General features: G+C 57.6%; 1 pseudogene; it reads right to left on the bottom strand.

Annotated features, from left to right (window-relative positions):
• Positions 1-5,921: 5,921 nt before the first annotated feature.
• LOC141972321 (acrosin-like) overlaps positions 5,922-9,757 on the bottom strand; it is a 35,393-nt pseudogene continuing 31,557 nt past the window's right edge.

The following is a 9,757-nucleotide window of genomic DNA, read 5'->3' as shown; positions in this document are numbered from 1 at the left end:
CAGAGCTTCCAGCACGGCATCTTCCTCCCCGTTCCCCTCCCTGCCCTGGGCAGATCTCTGTTTCAGGTCTGTCCCTGCTGTTTCATGAGCTGTGCCCTCTAGGCGTGGTTGTCGAGTGTTAGGACAGACTTTGGGTGTTGTGTTGCGTTGTGTTACACAGTAGTGGCTGTGTCAGTCAGATGTGGACAAGTCCCAAGTGCAGATGTGCGGTGACAAGTGCCCGTTATCTGGCCCCGACTCCAGGAGAACTGAACCCCTTCAGCCTTCTCACTCTGGGTGGCGATGAGGGATGGAAAGCAGCTGCAGACTGTCAAGGGATCAGCGACAGGAGGATCCTTTGCTCTGCTCCTCAGCTAAACTGCTCTGCTGGCAAGCAGCAGCTCTGGTTTTCCCTGATTTTTGCAGTGACTGCTTGTGGTGTCTGATCTGCGGCGCTGTTCTAAGCATCTCCCTGCGAGCTAGAAACTTGTGAGTGGCTGAGCTGAGATTTCCAGGTTCCTGATCAGAGGAAAGGCTGTTCCCAGCAAATTGGAGTTGGGTTCCTGATTGCATCTCGATAGAAAAGATTATTCATCCAGTGGGAAAAAAAACCACAGGCCAAAGCAGAACTGCTCTTTTACTGAGTGTTTGACACATCTTAGCTGAGCAAATCTTGTCGCTCAGTACGAGTTACAGCTCTGCTTTTCTGAGCCCATGAGCTGGGCTCACTTACAGCTGCCCTGACTCTCAGCAATGCTACCTGCTCTCTGACTTTTCCTGCCCCGTGGAAAAGCCTTGGGGGCTTCGGGAACCCTTTTCCTCCTTTCCATCGTCCCATTTATCACATGCTCTACTCTCAGGTTGTTTGGGACTCTGGCCTCTCTTCAGTATTTTCTGGCTGAAGCTCCTTGGTTTGTACAAGCCCCCGTCTGTCTGGATGTCCATCTCGGACTTGCTCTGTCTGTCCTCAGCTGACAGACCAGGTCGTGGAACAGGCATCGGTGCTTCCCAGGTAACCCCCTGCTCCCCCTGCAGGGAGCTGCGGGTGGCGTTGGGGGACCAGACCTTCCCATTCCTATAGCGTAGGGACCCTGATGGAGCCTGGGACGTGCCCTTTCTGTGTTACTGCTCCAACCATCACCTTGAGTTTTTCCAGGAAAGGGAAGCACAAAGAGATGTAGCACCAAAAAAATGAAACTCTTCCTCCCGACTTTGTGACGAGAGGCAGTTCAGCCAGAATCACTGACATGCTGACCTCTCCTCTTCTGGCTGGCACAAGTGTGGCAGCCTGTGTCTCCAAGGGCTTCTTACTGAAAAGGCCCCGGGGCAGACGTTAGCACTTTAGAGTACCTTATCTGCCTGGAGCAGACCGAGTCTGCACCCATTTGCTGCAGTCACCCCTATGTAAAGGCACGTGGTACCTGTTCACCTTGCAGGAGCAGCAGGGCTGAAGGAAGTGCCCTTTCAAAGATCACTGTAGCTGTGGGGCTTTGGGCTGTGCTGGCCATGCTCACTGCCCGTGGGCAGTGTTGCCGCAGGCTTGTAACTTCCTCGCCCAGCGGAGCTGGTGCCTTCAGGCTGCCCCAGCACCTCTTGGCACAGCCGTGTGCTGCAGGGAGCTGCACCCGCTGGCCGGGCAGTGGCGAGGAGACCAGCTTGTCCCTTCAGTGCTGCACAAGGCATAAGGAAAGCAAGCTGCCCTTTCCCCAGCACTGCTTCTGAACACGCTGTGGTGCTTTGCCGCTGCTGTGACTGTGCCTGAGGCTCCTGTGGGCTGAGGCTGAGATGCATGTCACGGCCTGGGTTTGTCCCTTCCCTGTGTCCCACTTGGAGCTGCTGTTTTTTCTAATCTTCCTCTCCTTCGCTTCCGGTCACAGAACCAGATGTTGGTGTGTGCCAGTGCCCTGCAGGAGAGGTACTGGACCTGCTGGGCCTTGGGATGGCCGATTGGCTGTGGAGACACAAGCCAAGGAGACCCGTCCCACTGCAAATGGAGCTGCCAAGTGATGCCAGAACCTGCAAATGCCAACCAAGCTGTGTTGGACCAGGTAAAGCACATCAGGGTTTTTTTCTCGTCTCCCGTAGAATTTGGGGGGAAGGACCACTGTGGCATTTAGCGCAGCCAGAGCTCAACCTGGCTAGAGCGTTTAAAGATAATAAAAAATGTTTCTATAAATTCATTAACAGGAAAAGGAGGATTAGGGAAAATCTCCCTCCTTTACTGGATGCTGAGGGAAACATGGTAAGTGAGGATGAGGAAAAGGCTGACGTGCTCAGGGCCTAATTTGCCTCAGTCTTTAGCAGTGGAACTGGCTATTCCCCGGACACCCAGCCTCAGGAGCTGGGAGATGGGGAGGGAAGCAGGCTGAGCTCAGCACAGTGGAACAGGAGGTGGTCAGAGACCTGCTGCACCCCTTGGATGCACACAAGTCTGTGGGAGCGGATGGGTTACACCCAAGGGTGCCGAGGGAGTTGGCAGATGTGCTCGCGAAGCCGCTGTCCATGATTTACCTGAGGTCATGGCTAACTGGGGAGGTCCCACTGGACTGGAGGGTGGCAAATGTGACACCCATCTACAAGAGAGGCAGAAAGGAGGGTCCAGGAAACTATAGACCTGTCAGTGTGCCCTCGGTGCCAGGGAAGGTCATGGAGCAGGTCATCTTGGGTGCCATTACAAGTCGTATAATGGACAGCTAGGGGATCAGGCCCAGTCAGCATGGGGTTATGAATGGCAGGTCCTGCCTTGCAAACCTGATCTCCTTCTACAACAGAATGACCCGACTACTGGGCGAGGGAAAAGCTGTGGATATTGTCTACGTGGATTTTCAAAAAGCATTTGACACAGTTCCCCACAGAATTCTCATAGAAAAACTGGCTGCCCATGGCCCGGAGGGGGGAACGGTCTGCTGGGTCAAGCACGGGCTGGATGGACGGTCCCAGAGAGGGGAGGTCAGTGGAGCTAAATCCAGCTGGCGGCCGGTCACAAGTGGTGACCTCAGGGCTTGGAATTGGGACAAATTCTGATGAACAACTTTACTGATGATCTTGATAAGGACACAGAGTGTGGATCATCAGTGAGTTTGCAGGTGACACCAAGTGCAGCGGGAGTGTCGATCTGCATGAGGACAGGGAGGCTCTGCCGAGAGACTTGGATAGATTGGATCGGTGGCCAGTGTCAACGGGATGAGCTTCAACAAGGCCAAGTGCCAGGTCCTGCCCTTGGGCCACAACCACGCCCTGCATGGCTACAGGATGGGGAGGAGTGGCTGGAGCTGTCTGGGAGAGAAGGATCTGGGGGTTCTCATTGATAATCAGCTGAACATGAGCCGGCAGTGTGCCCAGGTGGCCAAGGAAGCCAAGGGCATCCTGGCTTGTATTAGAAATAATGTGACCAGCAGAAGGAGGGAGGTGACAGTCCCCCTGTGCTCTGCACTGGTGAGGCCACACCTGCAGTGTTGGGTCCAGTTTTGGGCACCTCAATACGAGAGAGATCTTGAGGTGCTGGAGCGAGGGCAGAGGAGGGCAACGAGGCTGGGGAAGGGCCTGGAGAATAAATCCTGTGAGGAGCCATTGAAGGAGCTGGGAGTGTTGAGTGTGAGGAGGAGTAAGCTGAGGGGAGAACTCATCACTCTCTACAGCTCCCTGAAAGGACATTGTAGAGAGGTTGGTGCTGGTCTCTTCTCACAGGGAATTAGTGACAGAACAAGAGGGAATGGCTTTAAACTGCAACAGGGGAGGTTCAGAGTGGACGTGAGGAAAACATTTTCACAGAAACAGTGGTTAGACAATGGAAGAAGCTGCCCAGGGAGGTGGTGGAGTCGCCATCCTGGATGTGTTTAAGGGTCGTTTAGATGAGATGTTGGGGGATATGGTGTAGGGGAGAACTTTGTAGAGTCGGGCTGATGGTTGGACGTGATGATCCCAAGGGTATTTTTCCAACCGAATGACAGGCCAGTTATTGCATCACATCATCTGTCTGGACGACAGATCTTACACTAACGGCCTCACATGAATAGAAAAGATGAACTTTGGTAGGGTCAGGGCTGATTGCAGCACCTGGTGCCCAGCAGCGCCCTGCAGATGGACACCTTCGGCCTGCAGACTGTGAGCAGGGACCGCGCCAGAGGCACCAGCTCCACTTGTGGCAGAGACTTCATGCCATTGTCCCGCTGAGCCCAAGGTCACCCGCTCCACCGACGCAGCCAACTCCGCTTCATCCCTCCTGCCTTAAAAGACTGTCATGAGAGATGGAAGCCGGAGTTATGGACTAAATGATCTCCCTGCACATTTTGGAGGGATGGCCCATAGATGAAGGGAATGAGAACTGTGGAGACATTTGAGAGCAGGGAATGGGATGGGGATTCCTTACCATGTACTGGAAACCTGAGCATAACGTAAATGGTGTAGAAATGGTATAACGTAAGGGGTGGAGCCAGTCCTGGTTTCAGCTGGGATAAGGATGATTTATCTTCTTAGTAGCCAGAATAACACCGTGTTTTGGATTGCGTACGGGATTTGCTATGAGAAGAATGCTGATCATACAGGGGTTAATGTAAGAGATCAAGGTCTCGGAGGGGGCGCAGCCAGAGCACCAAATTCGCCAGTGGCATATCCCATCTCCTGTAACGTCATGCTCAGGGTGTCAAGGAGGGGCGGCTGGGAAGCAGGAGGTTCTCTCTTGCATCTGGGACTGCGATTGCGGGGTCTCGGTTTTTGGGGATCGCTGGCTGGGCAGGGGCTGGGTATCAGCGGGCAGGTGGTGAGCAATTTGTCCCTGCAGTTTGGTCCCCCATTTCCCAGGCAGAGGGAGGGTGAGCGATTGGCTGCGTGGGGTTTGGCTGCCGGGCAAGTTCAAAGCACGACAAGGGGCTGAGCAAGCGCAGAGGCCCAGGTTTGCTCTTGGGCTGAACAGGTGCCAAGGGCTGCTGAAGGCCGGGGACAACATTCCTTCCTAGGAGCTTCTGTGTGGCCTGAGCTGATGGTGTGTTGGATGGGTCTGGTACAGCAGCAGTCAGGGTGGGCAACAGGACCCGGAGCTGGGCAACGGGAATGCCCTTCTGTACAGCAGTCTCCATGTCACAATTCCAGCCGTGACACTGAGCAGAACTTGTAAAGAAAAGTAGCTTTGGCCCTGGTGTGAACCTTCCCCGGGGAGACTGAGCCGGCTGCGGGGCCAGCGAGGCCCGAAGCACACGGCCATGGCACTGGGCAGCCGGCCAAGGCCAGCCCGCAAGGAGGGAGGGCTGGGCAAGGGGCTGCCAGCCCCGGGGGAAGAAACCCTCTGGGCCCAGCCCCTAACGCTGCCCCTGGAGAAAGGCAGAGGAGGAGGAAGCCGACAAATGAGCGTGGAATCTCCCAGGGCAGAGATCAACAGTCAACTTTATTGCGCTGGTGGAGGGGCATCAGATCCATCACCTGGGGACAGATCACGGCTGGTCCCGCGTCTGCGTCCGGGCCGGCTGTAAGGGGTTTGGGCCCGACGTTCCATGCGGGAGCGGTGCCTCCTCCGCACGGGCCCACGGGGGCTGGAGCTGCTGCCACTCTCGAGCGCTGGAGAGGGGGAGGAGGACTCCGCTGGCAGCTGGCTGGCGGTGCTGGGGCTGCTGTTCTCCGGCACTGGGGAGCCCTGGGACGTCCCCAGCGCTGCCTGGCCAGGGGGGCTGCCCTCAGCCCTTGGTACTGGCACGTGGCTCCTCTCCCGGCGTGTTCTGGGCCGGCTGTAAGGCGTCTGGGCACGACGTTGCACCCGGGAGCGGTGTCGTGTGTGCTCGGGCCCAGGTGAGCTGGAGCTGCTGCTGCTGCCCCGAAGCACTTGGGAGTCCGATGACCCCCATGACCCCTGGCTACCAGAGCTGGGGCTGCTGCTCTCTGGTGCTGGTGAGCGGTGAGATGACCCCGATCCTGAGCCGCTGCCATTGCCAGAGCCAGCGAGCTCTGAGCTGTCACTGGAGTCTGTAAGGGGAAGTAGGAAAGTCAGGGGCACAGAGGCCACAGTGGACAGGCCAGAGCGGTGCCCCCAGCTCTCCTGGGGCAGAGAGGCTCTGCCAAGCCCAACCTGGGCACCCACTGCCAGGCCTTGCCTGGGCCCTGGCCCCAGCCCAGGGGCATGAAGGTGCTTTGCCTCTTACCGGTGCCCTGACCAGTACAGCTCTCACACACCCAGCTGGTCCTGGTGGTGCTGACGCTGGAGCAGCGCCGGTGGGTGCCCACGGCAGTGCAGGAGCTGCACAGGAGCATTTCCCAGGGCCTGGGGAAGCAAAAGGGTTCATGGTTGTGAGGAGAAGGTGACCGCAGCATGGGATTGTGCAGCACAGCTCCTGTTCTCATCCTTCTGCTCTGAGCTCTTGGTGAGACAGATCCCGTGCAGAGCCCAGGGTGCTGCTTTGCCAACTTACCCCTGTTCCTCGGCGTGCTCCCGGCCTGTGGGACAAAGGCACTCACGGGCATCGCAGCGCCTGTGCCTCTGGACTAATGCTTCAACTGGAGGCTCGTTGTCCTGTGATGGCAATCTGATGGAGAAAGGGAAATGGCTGAGCCCCTGCTGCTCCGGCATAGGGCCGATGCAGGGCAGCCCTGCTCCTCCCTCCTGCCTGGTTTTCAGCTCCTCCGTGAAGCTGAAGCCCAGGCAGACGGGACAGCGGAGGGGCAGGACTGCAGGGGCAGCCCCGGGCATGGCACAGGGCTTGCAGCCTCCTGTGCTGTGAGCCGGCAGGACACCAACCTCACGGGCACTCGGATGCCCATGGTGAGCATGTCATCGAGAAAGCCAATTCCGTCTCTGCAGTGAGGGCATCTGAAGGTACTAATAGAGTTGTACCGACCCTGGCCCTGCAGCGGAAACAAAAGGAGCAGGAGTCAGGCCCTGGTGCTGCCCAGCTCCTGCTGTGTCCGGGGCACGAGGGAACGGCTCCTACCTGGATGCAGACCCGGTGGAACCAGGCGTGTTTGCAGGCCGGGCACACCAAGGTGTGGAAGGACTTTCTGTCCTCCACAGGCTCCAGGCAGATGAGGCACTCGGTGCCCTCCTCCAGAGCTGCCTCCACCTCCTGCTCTGGGCGGTGCTCCCTGCAGAAGGACCTGGGGGGAAGAGGGAAGGGACGGGTGAGTTGAGAAGTGCTGGGTCCTTCCTCGGTGGGGGCAAGTTGGGAAGAAGTGGTACCTGTACGGAAGAAAGTACTGGGTGATGCATTCACCCTCGATGGCACAGGGCAGGTGGAAGCTGCAGTCGCAGCCCTCCTGGGAGCAGCTGATGGCGGCCCCGCTCTCCCCGCAGACGAAGCATCGCTGGAAAGAGAAGAGCATCCCCCGTCAGCGGCAGCCTCAGGGCCTCCCCAGCCAGCCCCACGCCTCCGGGCAGGGCGCAGGATGTGGCCGCTGCTGGGCCACAGCCCACAGATCCGCCCGGTGCCCCAGGCTCCTGGGCTGGAGCTCTGTGGAGCTGCTGGGATCAAGGCTTTTGTCCCAGAGCTGCTTGGAGGGGCTGGGATTTCTTTCCTTGGCTCTGGAATAAGCTCCCCCAAACCTCTTTGACACAAATCCCCTTCATATGGTCAGGTCCTCACCTCCTGCACTGCCCGCTCCACTAAGTGGCGAATGTCCTCAGTGACCACTCTAAGCTCCCCTGTTTCATCATCCTGACGGTAAAAAAACTTGCTGGCAAAAATCTGCAGAAGAGAAGACACGAGCGGATGAGTGATGAGGAGAGTGTGGCTGGGAGAGCATGTCAGCCAGCAGGAGGGTTCCCCAGGGGACTCACCATGCAGAAGAAATGGGCACAGAACAATTGCATATCTACTTTCGGCCCGTAGAGAAATTGGTCCACTGCACTCTGGCCACACAGCACGCACGCTGGAGGGGAGAGAACAAATGCCGGCGGGAATGAGCACCTCTGTGGGGCTGGGGGAAGCGTCCCTGAGGGATTGTCCCCCGGGCCCTGCTCCGTCCCTGAGGGGCTGAGGGGCAGGGCTGGGGGCCGTGGCGTGGAAGGGGCATCGCAGGCACTGCCTCCCCCTGCCACCGTGCTCAGCCCCACGCTGACCGCCCCGACAGCCCCTCTGCTGTGCTGCGGGAGGGAAACTTTGCTCTCACCCTGCTCCATCGAGTCGGGGGCCTCGTCCTCTCGCCTCTCAGACATGGCGCACGTCCTCAGCGAGTGTTGGGAGCGTCCCTGTTTCAGCAGCACCGGGGTGTCTCTCCCAGATGCTCCTTGGCTGACTCTGAGGGAGAAGAGGGGCGCGGGTCAGCTCTCAGCACAGCCCCAGCGCCCCGAGGTTTGGGAATTCCCTCCTTCCTCGGCAGCCCCCGACCAGCCCCATCCCTCCCCTGCCCTCTCCTCACCTCCCAGGTCGCACTGACGCACGGCTGGAGCCCAGCGACCCTTGTTATAGGCTTGTTGCCATGGGTTACAGCGGCCGTTGTGACATCAGCACCCCTATATGTGGGCAGGGACAGCTTTGGTGGTGTCACCATGGCCGTCGTGACATCACACCCCCATATCTGGGCAGGGACACCCTTAGCGGGACACCGTGTCACCGGTGACATCAGCACCCCCACATACGGGCGCTGACCCGCCCAGCCCGAGAGGACTCCTGACAGCAGGGCTGGGCTGCAGACGTGGCTGCAGGTGCTGTGGGGAGATGCTGGGTGTCCGGGGGCTGACCTGGCTGCTTTGGTGGTTTGAGGGCGCTGTACTCTCTGCGCCCGCTGCTCAGAAGGTGTTTTCTGTCGGCAGGGCTGGTGGCCCATCGCTCTGTGTTCTCAGATCTGAGCCCACAGGAGTCCCTCGCTGGGCCTGGCTGCAGAGAGCTCTGTGGTACCTTGACAGGGTTTGACATTTCCCAGACAATGCTCAAAGCTGCCAGCTGACACTGTTTAACACTCTCCTCTGTAAGAGCCTTCCAGCGGGGATGCCTATCAACTCTGGCTTTCCCTTCAAGGAATTGTTACCAAAAGCTGCTGTATCTTTGTCACTTGCTTCTAGATGCCACCAAAGAATCTCTACTTTTTTTGTTTGGGGCTTTTACATGTTGCCTTTAATTAGGATGTGTGCCCTTCTCTCCCGGGGCTGGTGGGCAGCTCTCTGGTGACCAAATCCCGGAGAAAACAAGGGGGTTTCCTGTAGGACCTCTTGTACTTGAAGGAACAATCCTTTAGCCCAGGGTCTTTGGACATGTCTTTTGGTACGGGGATACCAGGCCTCCAAATCCAGCAGTTTATATCAGCTTATTCTTTGGTCTCTTTGTGTTCTGCTTCTGGCCCTTAACCTGCAGCAGCAGTTTGGGGCTGCACAGAGGTTCAGGGCAGGGTCCCCTCTTCCTCCAGGACAGGATCTGCTGATTCAGCTCAGTATTTTAAGCAAGATGGAGCCCAATGTATCCTCCTTGTAGCAAGAGCTGGGAGCCGGGCTGGATGAGCAGTTCATTCACCGTTCCTTACACACTGAAGGAAGAGAGATTTGCACATTTAAAATTGCTTTCTTAACCAGGGTTTAGCACCCTTGGGTTCTCAAGGGTTAAAATACCTCTGGCACCTTGGATCAGTGTATGGGGATTTAAAAGTGCTCTAGATGAAGCAGGCAAATGAGTCAAACTGCGTTTAGTGAATTCCCTGGCTGTCAGTAACGCAGCCAACCCTGTGCTGAGGACATCTGGGGCTCGTCTGCTGTTCGTAGTGGAGGTTTCGGGCCCTTTTTCAGAGATGTCCCCGCTCTGTAAGTGACGGCTTTACTGACCAGAGGGCAGGAGGCACTTTGGGAGTGGCCCCTTCTGATGGAGGCTGG

Source organism: Athene noctua, chromosome 32, assembly GCF_965140245.1.
Source record: "Athene noctua chromosome 32, bAthNoc1.hap1.1, whole genome shotgun sequence".
NCBI classification, from domain to species: Eukaryota; Metazoa; Chordata; class Aves; order Strigiformes; family Strigidae; genus Athene; species Athene noctua.
Note: the sequence above shows the minus strand (reverse complement) of the source record. Positions and strands in the feature narration are given on the sequence as shown.